The sequence below is a fragment of the Pseudorasbora parva genome, chromosome 5, assembly GCF_024679245.1.
Source record: "Pseudorasbora parva isolate DD20220531a chromosome 5, ASM2467924v1, whole genome shotgun sequence".
Lineage (NCBI taxonomy): Eukaryota > Metazoa > Chordata > Actinopteri > Cypriniformes > Gobionidae > Pseudorasbora > Pseudorasbora parva.
The window spans coordinates 23,143,346-23,160,208 of record NC_090176.1 but is presented as its reverse complement, the minus strand read 5'-3'; the positions used below and the strand labels follow the sequence as shown (position 1 = coordinate 23,160,208).

Below are 16,863 nucleotides of genomic sequence, written 5' to 3'. Positions count from 1 at the left end.
CTATCCTTATGGGGACACCTTCTCTTAGTGGGGATTGCATTATATGCATGATACCTTCTGGGGACATTGACCTGTATTTTAACTATCCTTATGGGGACACCTTCTCTTAGTGGGGATTGCATTATATGCATGATACCTTCTGGGGACGTTGACCTGTATTTTAACTATCCTTATGGGGACACCTTCTCTTAGTGGGGATTGCATTATATGCATGATACCTTCTGGGGACATTGACCTGTATTTTAACTGTCCTTATTGGGACACCTTGGCTTAGTGAGGATTGCATTATATGCATGATAATATAATTTGTGTAAAATTATCAAAACCTTCTTCCTTTGTATTTGTCATGTTTGACTGATTACAGGTTGCCTTCCAAAACCACATGGACACAGATTCCAGGAGGTCATGAAAGTAACATCAGGTAAGGAACCTGTCCAGTAATAGTTTTTATTTGCTTTATTTATAAAAGGTCAACAACATAAAGAATAGTATAAAAATAATCCAGTCTTGCTCCTACAACACATGGAGTGCAATTAATGTAATTTTCTTGTCATTAGTTCCTAGGAAGAGAAAGTGGAGTGAGGTGGAGATTGCGGCTGTAGAAGAAAAAATGATGAAATTTATTCACTCGGGAGTTACTCCTGGAAAATTCGACTGCATTGCATGCATTACAGCTGCCCCCAAAGCCCTCGGTGAACGAGACTGGCAGTCGGTAAAGTATTATATAAAAAACAGAATCACAGCATATGAGAGAAAGACCACTAAAAAAGTAAGGTGACATTTGTTTTTTTTTTATTCTGTTTTTGCAATTTAATTGAATCATATTATCTGGTTTTTTTTGTGTGGAAACATTACAATTTAAATAAAGTTTTGAAAGAGTTAAAACGGCTCGATGTTGGTTGTAAATTTGGTGCTTGGACTTCCTTGTACAGTAGCCATACGACAGAGTGCCTATAGTTTTCAATGCCTTTATTCACGCCCCTTTATGTTTCACATTTTTAATTGTGTTGTGGACACATTTAAAATTGCACATTTTGTATGGCTCCCTATTTCTGACACACCCATTTTAGGTTTTGCAGTCTCTACTAATGAGCTCATGAGTTGTATCAGGTGTGTTAGATGAGGGGGACATACAAAATGTGCAGAGCTGGTGTAACTCCATGACAGGTTTGAGAACCACTGTTCTAGAGCAATACAATCAGTAAATATTACTTGTTATACATCTTGACATCTGATTGTATTACTTCAGAACACCTGGATTAAATTACTGGATTCACATGCAATATATGTATATTTATTGTAGGTTCTGAACCTCATTTAGTTGCATTGTATGGATTGTCTATGAAAACGTCTCTGTTTGTATTCTAGAGAAGAAAGGAAGACAAATGAGTTTGAGACATCAAATAATAATGAATAATTTAATTTTTGGGGAACCACCCCTTTACATATTTCTCACAGAAACGAATAAAATGCATCAATAATTGCTACAACTATCACATACAAATCCTGTTACACCACATTTTTTTTTAATAATAAATAATACAATTGATTCAATAATGCATTACTAAAATTAAACACTGCAGTTAGAACAGTTTTAAAAAACAATGAATACTGAGTAAACAAATAAGCATTTATTTTTTTGTTAATCCAAGACTAAGTCTTAAAAATGTTAAATGCCCCATTCCTACAAAGATGTTCTGCATTGCCTCAAATGTATATTTGAATCCTTTTGTATACTCAATATTAAGCATATAGAAGTCCAAAGAGTACCGTGAAAGCAGTGGGAAGGTCAGATAGGTCCTCTGTGACCACAGTTTCCTCCAAGAAGCTGAAGTTTAAACATTTCTTTGTTTACGGTGTGAGGTTGTACTCCATGAAGTCCTAAGAAGTATATGAAAGAAAATAGTTGAATGTGTAAACTTAAATATCAAAACTTAAATACACTACAAACAAAAGATGGCGCATTGTGGTAACCTGATGTAAAGACTTCAGGATTTTTTTTTTTTTATATTTACCAACCATTTCATTAAAAATGGAGATCAATGAAAATATGAGAGAAACAAAAGTTGACTTACCAGACAAGTCTTGAATATTGCATCACGCGTCCTATAGGGTAGTCCCTGTAGAACTGTAGTGTATCTGTGTCATAGGACGTCTGTAGGAAAAAATAAATAATTGCATTAATGATTATTTACTTCTGCATGATTACTTCAAATCATAATTGAGTGTCACTGAAAATCTTTAAGGGATAGGAAGAGTATCAGAAATGAAGGGAAAAATTCCACAAAAACTTATATCTCTCTTCAGGTACTTAAGAAGAAATGACTGTCACATTAACCACTAACTCCTAGGCATTCAGATGTATAGTAAAAATCATACCTACTTATCGTAGATTATGATGGAGTCATTTTGTTGTTTTGAGGTCCAAATGAAAGTTGAAAAAAAAAAAATCTTAACGGTAAAGTCTAAAAACAACCAAGTTATTTTAATAATGTGCAGCTTAGCTCTGAAATGGGGGGACAAGAATTAGTGTGGAGCCTATGTAGACAAGTTTTCAACATACCTGGTCTATTGAAAGTGCAGGCACACTCAGACACAACAGTGGTACGAGTCGTCCTGGGGGCCAATACAGATGCAAGTTAGTGAGTTACCAACACTGCATGAAATGTGCGCGCAGTGTAGATCTGTATTTACAAAACCAATGTGAATGATCAGGTTAATAAAGACAAAATTAATGAGAATAATTAAACGTTTAGTTTATATAACGTTACTGCAGCACAGCTTTAAAATTATATAAATAAACATTATCTATTCAAAACTTTCCATAAAGAAATCTAATGTACAATTATAATCCTTTAACATTCCATATTTAAAAATGTTTGAGTGCTGCAGCTGCCCTGTGTATCGTTAACGTTAATAAGAACTATCAGATGCCCTCAGTTACAGTAAAGATGGAGAGTCGAGTAATAAATCTTACAATGCAACCGAAGTCATATGCACGTCTTCCAAACAGACGAGCAGCTCGATTTAACCATTCAGGAACGTTAAAGGAAAGGAAGTAATGTCACATGCAACGTTAACTGTACTGTTATGCATTTTTCATATTGGTAGCCAATATCGACAAACGTAATGTAAAGGAGAACTGACAACAGAGAAAGGAAGAACAACGATCATCAAAAACAAATGAAGCGCACTCACCATGAAGTTCTTCTGAATTATTGCCCACGTCGTGCTCTCATGAATATTTTCCTCCAGCCATTTGCAGAAACACTCCCCATTAAAAAGTTGATGTACGTTGACGTTGAATTCAAAAAGGAAGCGTTAACGTCCACAAGGGCGTGGTTAAGCGCAAGATCATTTTTTTCCCATCTTTTTGAAAAAAATTCTACAAATATATATTTTAAAATGTATGTTTTATTGAAATATAATTCAATAAACAGAACGGTCCACTCACGCAAATGTTTTTTGTTCTGTTTGTGCAGGGTATTACACACATGAGAGGATGCTTACTCCTGTTAATGAAACTGCACAGTTAAAATCTTCCTGCTCCCAAGGCTGTGCAATAAGCATGTTTTAGTAATAATTTATAATTATTATTATTAGTAGTAGTAGTAGTAGCTTAAATATTTTTATAAATTATATATTAGGCATATTTACGTTCTTTTAAAAATAGCAACAATTTTTCTCTTCAATTTTCTTTAGTATACATATTTTTTTTAATCCACAATAGCACTTCACTCTATGGGAGGGCAGTTCCTAAATTTGATTGATTTAACTAAAATTAATTAGTTGGCAGGATGTCTTTTGGTAGCCTAGAAATCTAGATGCACCCTAGTGGCAGCAAATCTAATCTGCCCGCAAGTGTCATCTAGCAACTCTCAATACCCATCTGAGCTGTATTCGCCAAACTCTGGTCGGGCCAATCACGTCGTGTATAGAGTCGGTGGGCGGGGCCATAATGATGACGGCCGAGTTGCGTTTGCGTGCTTCTAGTAAACACAGAAACTGGCGAACGGCGGCGGTCTGTCGAATCAGCTTTGACCGCGACTCTGGAAGACTTGAGTTCAGCTTTTCTCTGAGAAAAGAACAAAGAACGGCACTGAAGTCATTCTTAAGAAGGGAAGATGTGTTCGGAGTTTAGCCGACCGGATACGGCGAATGTTTAATCTGTCAACTCCGCTTCACGTTGCTCTGGTTGGTTGTAGCGCTATCCTATCGTGTGCAGAGGGAGTTTGAAAGACAACCGTTTATCCGCCCCTCAGATTGAGCCGTCAATGGGGAGTAAGAATTGAGATTTAAGAATTGTAGCTCTGATCTACTAACCTTCCCAAATGTGTTATTACTGGTTAACTACAGGATATTTAACTTTACCTCAAACATAATACATACTTTTAACAGTAAGCTTACCACGTATACGTTTAATTGGTTTGGTAATTTAAATTTTTTTTTGTGTATCTACTTGTGTGGTCTGTAGGGTTTTATGGAGGACCAACCCTGCAAAAATTAAAAATAAATAAATCAATGAATGAATAAGTTAATAAATAAATAAATATACACATGTAAATTAATATAAACATAAATAGATAAATAAATGTGATAATAGGAAAATAAATAGCAGAATAAACGACTTGATAAAATAAATGATTCATTTTTAATCAAATACAATTTTGTATTATCTTTCCCTTAAATTATTTTTTCTGCTTTTATAAAAATATATCTTTAACTTTTATTTATTTGTTAATTAAATTTAACATTTATTTTTACATTTATTTTTCCCTCATGTATTTATTTTTACATTTATTGATCGATTGATTCATTTCTTTTTCCGTGTGCAACATGTAAATGAGGAGGGCGGTCCTTGTGTAGCTTCAGCGCATCATTGGTTGAGAGCTCACCACAGTCTCTGAAGCTCACACACGCAGAATCAAACCAGCGGAGGAGAGTTGTCAGTAAATGACGGCCGCATAATGTTAGTTCTTTCACTAAACAAGCGTATCAGTGTTTCCAGCAGTTTGACCCATTGAGAGATTCGTTTCAATGGTACTTATCAGAAGAAAGTGCGATGGTCGTCCCACCTTACTACCATCTGACTCACGGGGTTTTGAATGTGCTGGGACATACAGTGTTGTGCAGCGTGTCTATTAATTATCGCGGCAACATTTCAGTCTTTAGTTCCACATCCATATCGGAATATAACTCTCCTAAAACATCGATAAGCACATCTAGTTTAACAACAGTAATTTGATGTGTTGTTTTCAGCTTCATTCGCTAAGCGCAACTCTCTAACTAACGTTAGATGTCTGTGAAACGTCCGCCATAGTATACACATGCAAGAGCTGAACTTACAACCTGTCGAGGTCAAAATCACTACTATAAGGACCACTGGAACTTCTCTCAATGGGTCAAACTGCTGGAAACATCGATACGCTTGTTTAGTGAAAGAACTAACATTATGCGGCCGTCATTTACTGACGACTCTCCTCCGCTGGTCTGATTCTGCCTGCGTGAGCTTCAGAGACTGTGGTGAGCTCTCAACCAATGATGTGCTGAAGCTACACAAGGACCGCCCTCCTCATTTACATGTTGCACACGGAAAAAGAAATGAATCAATCGATCAATAAATGTAAAAATAAATACATGAGGGAAAAATAAATGTAAAAAATAAATGAACGCATAAATATAAAAATAAATGCACAAATAAATATAAAAATAAATGTTAAATTTAATTAACAAATAAATACAAGTTAAAAAGATATTTTTATAAAAGCAGAAAATAATAAATTAAGGGAAAGATAATACAAAATTGTATTTGATTAAAAATGAATCATATTTATTTTATCGAGTCGTTTATTCTGCTATTTATTTTCCTATTATCACATTTATTTATCTATTTATGTTTTTATTAATTTACATATGTGTATATTTATTTACTTATTCATTCATTCATTTATTTATTTTTAATTTGTGCAGGGTTGGTCCTCCATATGGTTTAGGGTGGGTGTTTGTAAAAGCACTCTGTGACAACTTTGTTTTAAAGGGCTTTATAATATAAATTAGATTGACTTTGATAAGAGCAGCAAAATCACCTTCAATGTACGGCTCTCTTGTGTCATAATCAGTAAATGTAGCAACCTAAATGTGTAAGAATGAGTTAAATGCAGTATATGAGTGTGGCAGTCTTGGAGGACTGAAATGACTTGCAGTTGAAAGATTGCATGTTGTTCAAGTTCATTTTTGAAGTGAAGCTGAACTAACTTATTAAACCACCCTATTTTTAACAAACCAATGTAACTTCCGGAAATACCATTATGAATTGGCCAGCTGGCCATATTATGACCTTTCTTTGTCTGTAGATTACACTGGTTTGTCCCCAGATAGGACATCCATGTGTACTTATTGATACACTAGTTGGTCAGGGTTTTGTCCCCAGATGGTACTTCCTGTTAATGCCCATATAAGGAGTTGTCCCTGTGTCCCCACATGTTTCAACCTGACCTGTCCCCAGATTACCACCTACCCTTATTTTAATGAATTAATTACATTTTAAGAGAGGTATTTATTAAACTTATGATTTTAGATTTTTTGATGTTTTTATCTAGTCTCTAGGATGTCAGGAAAGTGGTGTCCCCAAAATGTGGTAAATAACTGGTGTCCCCACGAGGCACCCCAAACAAGTATGTGTGTGTGTGTGTGTGTGTGTGTGTGTGTGTGTGTGAGAAGAGTGTTCTTCCATGTAAAGCTGCTGACCCTGCAGTACACACACACCAGCTCAGCCCATCTATCTTTGCTATTTGTGCTCAGACTCTTTGCAGCTGTAAATGTGTTCATTTTTAACCATGACTAAGGGATGAAGTGCTGCGTGTCTAGTTTGAGATTCCACAGCAGATCGGAATCTAATCTAGATTTCTGTCTTCCTAGATTTCCCCCAACCATCTGAACCAGTTTACGAAACTCTTTCTCTGTTCAATGGGGCCACCTATATCGAATCAACAATCAACAATCTTTCTAATTTGTTGTTTGTATTGTAGATTGGACATGCTCCAAGCTTCTTATATAGGATGTGGAAGTCCTTAATATGACGGGCAATTGTCTGTATAAAAAACAAGAGCTTCCTGCAGTCAACCTCTTTTCCTGTTTCTTCCGAAATTAGCTTAATATTAGCAGATAAACCCAAAAGAACAACTTTAGAGAAGATTATTTTCTTAGCAGTAAAAGTAATGGAAGTAATTGAATGATCTATAAATTGATATATTGCAATTGATATTCAGATTAATACAATTTTAAAGGGATAGTTGAAAAAACCTATATGACTTTCTTAATTCCGTGGAACACAAAAGAAGATGTTTTGATAAATGTTAAGCAAAGTTGAAAACTACTGAATAAAGTCATTCACACAAGTTTAGAACAGCACTATTACTTCTCTTCTATAAAGAACCTTTAATATCATAAAACCTTCTTTTTCATGGAAGAAGATTTTTAGATTATTAAAATACAAAGAAAAAGGTTATTTTATGTCAAGTCACATTTATTTATATATCATTTTATACAATACAGTCTTTTAAGAAGTGTTAACTGAAATGTTCTTTGAATAACCTAAGTTCTTCTATATGGCTGTTGCATATGTTCTGTGTTGGCTTATGCCGAGTTCACACTGCCCGATTTTAGGCTTGTTTTTCACTCACCGATAGGTTATATGTAATCGGCGTCAAATGCCCGAAATCAAAGGCAAATCGGTGCTTGTTCACAAAAGGGACAATCACGCAGTGTGAATGATCAACAGAGGTGGACTACTGGTGGTCAAAAATTACTCAATGTACTTAATGTTAAACTTAATATTACAAGTGAAAGTTCAAAAAAAAAAAAAGCTTTTTACTTAAGTAAATGTACAGAAGTATTTTATTTTTAAAGTACTTAAGTATCCCAAGTATATATTCAATGCCTTATTTTATTGTTGCATTTGTGAATAAAGTCACATTATGCCATAATGGTGGTTTAAGCCAGTCAGTGATGCTCCATCCGTCATGCTACCATACGACTACCTTAAACTCATTTCAATACTTGTTTAAAAGTTAAAAAGCTCTTTACAAAGCTGCTGTCACTTTAAGGCTGAATGAACGGACCCTATATACTCTTATACACATCCAATATTCTCCCAACTGTTTACTCTTCTCTTTCTCCCAGACATTTACATTTTTTAAACATTTTATAAGACATGCATCAAGTGTAAACTGCCAACTAAACTAATCTTTAATCTTTTCAGAAAAATGAAGCCTATTTTCAAAGTATGCTCATGAGTGCGCACACTGTGCAGAGGAAACATTTTCTTCCATTTTGCTGTAAATTGATCAGTGTTCAAAAAAATGTGGGTAATTTCACATGACCTCACATGAAAGAAAAACTTTTAAAGAAGAAAAAATCATACACAGACTTTCAAAGCTGCTACAGAAATGACTTTCGACTTGTGGGTCTTGATCGAAATGTAGTGGAGTAAAAAGTACAATATTTGTCTTTCAAATGTAGTGAAGTTTAAGTAACACGTTTCCAGAAAAAAATAATACTCAAGTAAAGTACAGATACTCATAAAGTGTACTTTAGTACAGTATTTAAGTAAATATTTAATTACTGTCCACCTCTGATGATCAAAGACGCGATCCAAAGAGAATTGCAGAAGAGTCGTGAGATCTTTGGCATGCTAAATATCTGGACCTGTCTGCGATTCAAAATCCTGCTGTGTGAAATGTGTTCTGACTGAAAATGACATCGGCGATGACCTACAGCCAATGAGAGAGCGAGATACAAGGCAGCTGGAAGTTATGGACCAGAATATTAGTATTTTGACAGATATATTTACAATCATATTAAACAGAAACAAAGTACACACATTTGCTTGACCAGCTGCACACTGCAGAATGATTTAGTTACTTCCAACTGTCTTCGCAGAACACTATCCTTGCTCTCCGCGTCTCCCCAACCCTTTCCTCCTCCATAATCTTTTTTCGTTTTCTCCTTTTTGCTGCAAATCAGCACACATGCAATTAGGATCGCAAGCTTTCTGCGGTCTTTATTTTTAATAACTATTCCAGAACTCCGGTCTCTTGCACATGTGGTCTCGCGTTGTTTCCTTGTTTGGTTGTAAAAAGTAGTTTGTGGATGAGACAGAGTTGTCTGTAATTCCTCCTATTGTACAGTCATGCAATGTGAAACCCCTTGTCGTCAATCCATCATGCCGTGTGCACACGGCAGCAACTAAATGCTACCCCAGATAGTCATGCAGTCTGAAAAGAACTGCAATCCGACCGGTTTGAAAATCGCGCAGTCTGAACTCGGCATTAGTTTATCTGTGTTTTTGTTCTGTTCCTGTTTGCCTGTGTGCCCTGTCATTTGAACAAGTTTCCTAGTTTATTTGATTAATGACTTCTTTCACCTGTCGTTTGTTAATTGCCTCATTTAGTCAGTTTTGTTCAGTTCTTTGTCCGGTCTTATCTTCGTGTAGTGGATGGTTAACCCGTGTTTCTGCCCTCTATTCTGTGGATTATTACATTAAAAGACCTTGCATTTCCTTTATTTCAAACAAAATTTCCTTTATTTCCTACTAGCACTTTTCATCTTTCTGCCCTCTACAGCTACCCATGACACCCCCCTTTAGGAACTTTTATTTTTAAGAGTGATGAGGGTGAGTAAATGCTGACAGATTTTTCATTTTTGAGTGAACTGTCCTTTGAAGATCCGCATGGACGTTATCTAACCCATTGCTCTATTTGGCAATATCTTTCAGTTATCTCTTCAATTCGTCATGTGTAATTGTGTATGTCTTGATGAAATATGCTGACTTTTTTGCCCTGATTATGATGGAAATTTATTTAAAATGTGTTAAAGTGAGTTAAGGCCTTGTTTACATCTGGTATTAAGATTTTTGGTTGATCGTATCACCATAAGTTGATGAAGGACACCTGGTGTTTTAATCCATCACTTTTGTCCACTTTTATCCACTTTTGATCACGTCTGTCCTGATTTCTTTGAGGGGAGGGTCTATGGGTGAGTAATATATGGGCTTTTTCATATCTTTCGATCTAAAGGACAAAATAATCTCACACAATTGACATATTATCACAACCGGAGACTATGGAAAAACATATGGAGAGCAGCTTTCGTTCCAGCTTTGACAGCCAAAAGATGACGCTGAACACTGTGTGTGTATGAAATCAGGAATGGTGAGAGAACATTGTGCTTGGTGTTTTTCATCTTCAAACCAAACATGGGTCTCCTGACAAAAAAGTTTAAATCACGTGAGGCTAGCGCGCTTCTCATTATGTTTACACATTAGGTCAGTAATACAGAGAGTAGATGGTTTTTTAAGGCTGTTCAGAACCATTCGACCACATGAGCATCTAAATAAAAAAAGAAATGCTTCAAATGCGTTTTCGACTACCTCTGGAAGTGTTAGAAAGCAGACAAGCTCGAAACATGTTAGACCACGTCAACACCTGTATCCAAATCCGATTATTTGTGTATCTGATTGGAATCTGATCTAAAATTATTAACTGTTCACATTGGCTGTTTACATGCACAACTTTTGTTTCAGTCGGACTTAAATTCATCCGATGGATGAATCTAAATGTTGTGTTTACATGAACGCTAAAAAAGTGATATACACTCTTAAAAATAAAGGTTCTTAAATGGTTCTTTGGCAGGGTGTATAGTTCCATGAAGAACCTTTAATATCCAAAGAACCTTTCCATTGCAAAAAGGTTCTTTGTAGTGCAAAAAGGTTCTTTAGAACTATAAAATGTTTAGGAAAAATGGCTCTTTAAAGAACTTTTCCCAAAATGGTTCTTCTATGGCATTACTATGAACCCCCACTTTTGGTTCTTCCTGGCACCTTTATTTTAAGGATGTAGCCTATGTCACAAGCTTCAAATTGGAATAGATGTTTTGACATGCGCTCACACTGCACAAATACAGTTTCCCACTGTTTGCACAGAATAACCATTCTCCATTCACAGTTTGGAGACAATGAGCATATGAACAGTTGTGCCGTGCTGTTTATATTTATCACGCTGTAAATATGCCCCTCCCCACGGCCAAAAATCGTCTGTGGATGAAAATCCGAAACAAGGACTGGTGGGATGTTGTCCCGCTCCACTTCACAAACGCTGAGAGTGAAAGGACAATTTTAGAATGACAGGACACTCATTTATGACGCTTTATTCAACAGGAAGAAGAGCTTGTTCTGCGCATCATACGTCATTGCTCTATTTCTACGGCATTGCACATGCGCAGACCTTTCAGTTTTACTTTTCTATCTGATCAAGTGTTTACATGTTCTCTTGATTGGATTAGAAGTGGAATAAACCACCCCCTTTCAATCCAATTGAAATTTCATACGGATCAAGCTCAATCGGATCGATTGAGGTTTTTACATAGGTTTTTGTTTAAATGGCTGAAATAAGGTCTGTGATGAACACAAGCTCAAGACACTTTCCCGTTTCACTCTACTCTACAACATAAAATACATCAGTATTACTCCACTCATTAATTATTATTATTATTTTTTTTTGAAGCTATTATGTGTTTTGAAAAAGGCGTTTGCTAACAATGGGCTAAATTGGACTACAGAGGCTGTCGCGGAGATTAGACGTCATCATGCCGAGCTCCTAAACTATTCTAACTCCAACTTTCTGGGAAAATGTTTTTTAGATAAAAACTGAAAGACTTGTTGCAAGCTTAGTGATGGTGATGTTAAAGTCTAGCAACTGTGTTGTATGCCGTTTATAGCTTGGTGACTGCATTTTGACTTCATAAAATATAAATATTGTGTTCATTTGTGATAATTATCTTGATGAACAAAACTTTCAATTTTCAAAACTTTTCAACTTTCAGTATCATAAAATGCTGTTGATTTTTTTCCCCAATAATCCAAAAGCCTATGGAAAAATCCTATTGGGATTGTCTAACAACATCAGACGTTTATGTTTTACATGGCGTTAGAAAGTCACATTAACCATGCGAAATGCGGTCAGAGAAAAAGATGTCTAGAAATGCGTGTGATACATATGAATGTAGCTTTTTGTGTGTTTTCCATTCACAATTGCTAAATCTGATCAGATTTCTATCTGATGTGCACAAAAATCTGATTTGGACTGACAGTCTGAACGTATCCTTAGCGTCATCCACTTGTGATTGGATTGACGAAAGCTCATTTTAATACCAGGTGTAAACAGGGCCTAATAGTGCTGCACTCTTATTTTATAAAATGAACCACATTATTTAATAACCAAACACTCAAGGGATAAGGCCTGTGTTGAGCATTCCCAATTGTGTTGGAAACTGTGGAACGCTTTCCGCCGCAGATTCCGTGTGGGCGGGATGAGTAACATTTGCACTCAGAAAACACCTTAATCTGCTTTTAAAAAATAAAAAAAATGACTTAACAGTCCCTGGGAGTTTTCCCTAATCAAACGCTATTCCTCTGCATCCCTGTTTATCCAGCTATGTTTATTTACAGTCCTGTAAACAGATGCGGTTGGCATCTTTTTCTCCTCACAGATTAGAGTTCAGGGGGTGGGAAACCGCTCAGGCCCTGAAGGCTCGCAGGACTGAATTCGACCCCTCCTCGAGATGAGTATGGTAATGTGCAAGCGAGGGTGGAGGGTCTCAGGAGGGGGGAATCCTTCAGTCTCTTTGACACTGCTCCACCCACCGAGGAGCCCATCTGCTGTGAGCCAGCACTCAGTGTGAAACACAAACACCCCACCAAACACGACACGACTCAAACCTGCTTCCTCTGTTTCCACTCTTCTGTTCTCTCTCCACCTCACTGCTCATTCCTGTATTTTCTTCTCACCTGCGACCGAAAGCTGACGGGGAAAAAAACAGCGTGTTGATGTGTTTAGAATGTTTTCTGAAGGGGAAACAGGTGCTTTTGGTGTGTCTCCCCCCACCCACCAACTCCAATCTGAGCCATTCTGACAACAAAAGAGTTTTTTACTCACTTTAGCTCACTGGGCGCTTCCATCTCCATCAGAAAGAGGCCTTGTAGTTGACATGCTAATTGCAGAAAAAAAGTAATTTGAAGGAATGCATCACAATGAGAGACTTCTTCAGTCATGTTTCCCCCCAAGATAATGTTTACAATGGGCCTGACATAGATGTAATTTACATCTACTGGTCCAAACTTTCTTTTATAAAAAAAAAAAAGGTAACTTTTCCATTTTAAACAGCTTGGAGTCTAAAAGCTGAATGTACTGACAAAATAAAACCGGGGAAAAAAATAATGCGACATGATTTTCCTTTAACCTCTGAGAAGTTTTATTTGATCACACCGTTTTCCGCAGCATGACAGAATAATAATAATAATAAAAAAACAGCATCTATTCAAAATGAGCCGGGGAACTTCAAAACCTGTCATCGACTGATGGCGCTCGCTGTGCCGCATTTGTGCAAAATACATCGTATCAATGAGATAATAAGAAGAGAGGCAGAGCGCTGACAAAAAAACAAGAGGCGAACAGGGGCCGTGTGTGTCGGGGGGGTTGGGAATGTGGCCATTTGTCTGTGTGAGTTAATGGTGGCCGAGGCAGGGACCAGGCCTCTGGAGTGAGGGTCAGTGTGTCCATGCTGTGTGGTGGTGGGTCCTGCAGGGAGACAGGGCAGAGAGCAGCCTGGGGCCATATGGCCATCAGCGTATCCCTTTATGATTTATCATCCGGTTACACTCGACCAGCATCTCAGGGATCCGCTCCACTGGGTCAAGTTCACACGGGGCTCCAGTGATCAGTCTCAGTCAGGCTTAAAACATGACGCATGAACCCAGAGCTAGAAATAAGCCTGCTGCCATTCCAAGTGCCTGTATATATTCATCAGAAAATTCCTGAAGAAAAGTGTAATGGTTTCCACAAAATATTAAATAAACATTGATAATAAGAAATGTTTCTTGAGCAGCAAATCAGCATGTTAGAATGATTTCTGAAGGATCATGTGACGCTGAAGACTGGAGTAATAAAGCTGAAAATTCAACTTGACCATCACATGAATACATTTTATTTCATAATATTACTGTTTTTTACTGAACATTAATGGAGTCTTGGTGAGCATAGGTAGGTGACTTATATCAAAAGCATTAAAATCTATACCAAAATTTTGAACACTGGTTTATGCTTTCTAACTCACTTTATAATAATTTGTAAATCCACAGTTATAATACATCTTGTAGTAGTTGGCCTGTAGTAGTCTGGCTAAGGCTAATGTAACATCTAGCCTTAAATACACGTGTTTGCTTAAATGTTTTCACACTTTTTGCATACTTGACTGGAAGTGATGCATAATAAAAAATATTCTGTTTACAAGTCATAAAATGTTTTCCTCACGTAACTCGTGTCATATTTCATCTCAAGCTGCTGTTTTCTGACATTGTCTCCTTTCAAAACAAGTACACACACTTTTGTTCGGTGTGGTGGAAATGATGCAACAACATCTGACAAAGCCAGATTTTTTGAAAAATCATTTTCACCCAAACAATTTTGAAATGGTTCATGCTTATTTAACTCTTTGTTGAGATTGTTAGATAAGCATATTTTAAGACTGTGAAGTACAAGGCATTCTGAAAAAAATGATATATCCTGGATTCTGGAGTTACAGAATTTCATAAGAGTGAGAGTTCTGTAGTACTTTTGATATGTCAAAAGCATCTTCCTCCCTAAGGGAATGCTCAATCATACCTGCAGCAGATCTTGATGTTAATGTTACTTCTTCAAAATGAGTGCTCTGACTTATCACCTTCTGATGGGATCTCTCTTCGTTCTCTCTATCTGCGATTACTCATTTCACTCCCAAATGCTATTAGCACCTTTGGCACGTAGATTAATTCTAGAGAGGCCCGGGCCTGCACCGCTGTTAAAACTTTGCTCTCTCATCAAAGCCAGCTCAATACACATCTGCCGCGACAGCACAGTGCGAGAGACAGCAGATAATCACTCTTGTGATTAGATTTCTTCTCTGTGGCTTTGTGACTCACTCAAAACAGCTACACTGTATCTCCACACAATGCACAGGAATGCAAACCTAATTACTGGACTGAGCTGTAAATAATTAAAAGCTAAAATGACACATTCACTCACAAAGTTTGAGAGATGCAAGTCCGTAGTAGGAAACAGAGAGACCTCTGTAGGCCAAAAGGGGAAATGCAGTCACGTTTTGTAATGCATGACCTCTGGCCTGACACCAAAATCCCCAAATGTGAATGAGACTTGGCTCAGATAAAGGTGTGTGTGTTGCCACCTGGGTACCTTTCCAAATGGGCCACAGAAGAGGTGAGAACATGAATCAGGCGACCAGGACCGTTAGATTTACGCAGTTCAACAGATGGAGTTAGCACTACACTGATATGTGTTTGTCTTTTAATTTGGCCTGATGAAAGCAGGAAGCTCTGACTGCTGCAGCCCACCAATTACACTCACAATACACATGATAAACTAACTGATTTAATTGGAGTTAAACAGTTTTGATTCATTTACCATGCAGACGGCTGCAAAGAGTATCTATGTGACAGGGATGTGAATTCACTGCACTGTTTACCCAGACAGAAAGCTGCTTTGTATAATCTTTTTTGTTTTGTGTCTCTACCCAGGGTTTTAAATCTAATGTTTAAGCAGTTTAACAACAGTTAGATCTGCTCCTCGAATTTGATTGGCTAACATCGCAGGATTTTTTTTTTCTTCTTTTTTTTTTTTGACTGTGCATCGCTCTGCTTGCCGTTGTTTATTCTAGACAAAATGTCAGTCTGTGTGTTACTAGCGGGGATTTTTCACTGACTCATTCTACAGGTTACGTTGTAGGTGGAGACAAGTGACTGAGTTTCCGGTTCATGTATTTAACCGATTTGTTCAAAAACGCTCATTCAGTCGGGAACAAAACATGTGAATATCTTTAGGGGCTAGCCATCATTCAGTCAACCAGTTCATTCAAAACCACTGGGTTATTCAGGTATGAAACAACTGAATCTAACTGAATTTGCAATAGTGTACTAGCATACTACTCATGCAATATATATATATATAATATATATATAAAGTGGTAGAAGAATAGAGTAAACCTTATAGCTACTTATGTGGATTTGTATATATCATGTCATCAATGGTTATTGGCGCTTCCATAGACATCACTGTGTATTTTCCAGGTTATAAATGTATTGTTTTGCAAGTACTTGTGTAGGCTATTTAAATGTGTGAAATGTAAAAGAAACCTTGTATGGTTGAAAACACTAAATAGTCACCAAGCGTCTCGCGAAAACACTTGGTGTAGTGCTCAATATGGATGCCCGAACCTAGTTTAGAAATCTAGACGCACCCTAGCGGCAGCAAATTTAATCTGCCCGCGAGTGTCGTCTAGCAACTCTCAATACCCTTCTGAGCTGTATTCCCCTAACTCTTGCCGGGCCAATCACATCGTGTATAGAGTCGGTGGACAGGGCCATAATGACGACGGCCGAGTTGCGTTTGCGTGCTTCTAGTAAACACAGAAACTGACGAACGGCGGTCTTTCGAATCAGCTTTGACCGCGACTCTGGAAGATTTGGAGTTAAGCTTTTCTCTGAGAAAAGAACAAAGAACGGCACTGAAGTCATTCTTAAAAAGGGAAGATGTGTTCAGAGTTTTGCCGACCAGATACGGCGAATGTTTAATCTATCAACAAGCTCGGTTTCACCTTCGTTGCTCTGGTTGGTGTAGCGCTATCCTATCGCGTGCAGAGGGAGTTTGAAAGACAACCGTTTATCCCGCCCCTCGGATTGAGCCCTGTCTATGGTGAGTTTCCAGACCAAACATCTTGATGTGGGTCTGGCTTGTCAGGCTAGCCCAAACCATGAGA

General features: G+C 37.3%; 2 long non-coding RNA genes across 3 annotated transcripts in view; one reads left to right on the top strand and one right to left on the bottom strand.

Annotated features, from left to right (window-relative positions):
- Positions 1-16,863, top strand: part of LOC137075216 (uncharacterized) — a 184,734-nt gene that overhangs the window by 155,041 nt on the left and 12,830 nt on the right. The gene's annotated exons all lie outside the window — the stretch shown is intronic.
- LOC137076025 (uncharacterized) lies at positions 1,393-2,672 on the bottom strand. Of its 2 annotated transcripts, none has more exons than XR_010905166.1 (3): positions 2,564-2,672; positions 2,076-2,155; positions 1,393-1,881 (listed from the first exon to the last, which is right to left on the bottom strand). It is a non-coding gene; the product is annotated as an uncharacterized lncRNA (long non-coding RNA). The 2 variants fall into 2 exon arrangements; XR_010905165.1 differs by lacking the exon at positions 2,564-2,672 and adding an exon at positions 2,380-2,441.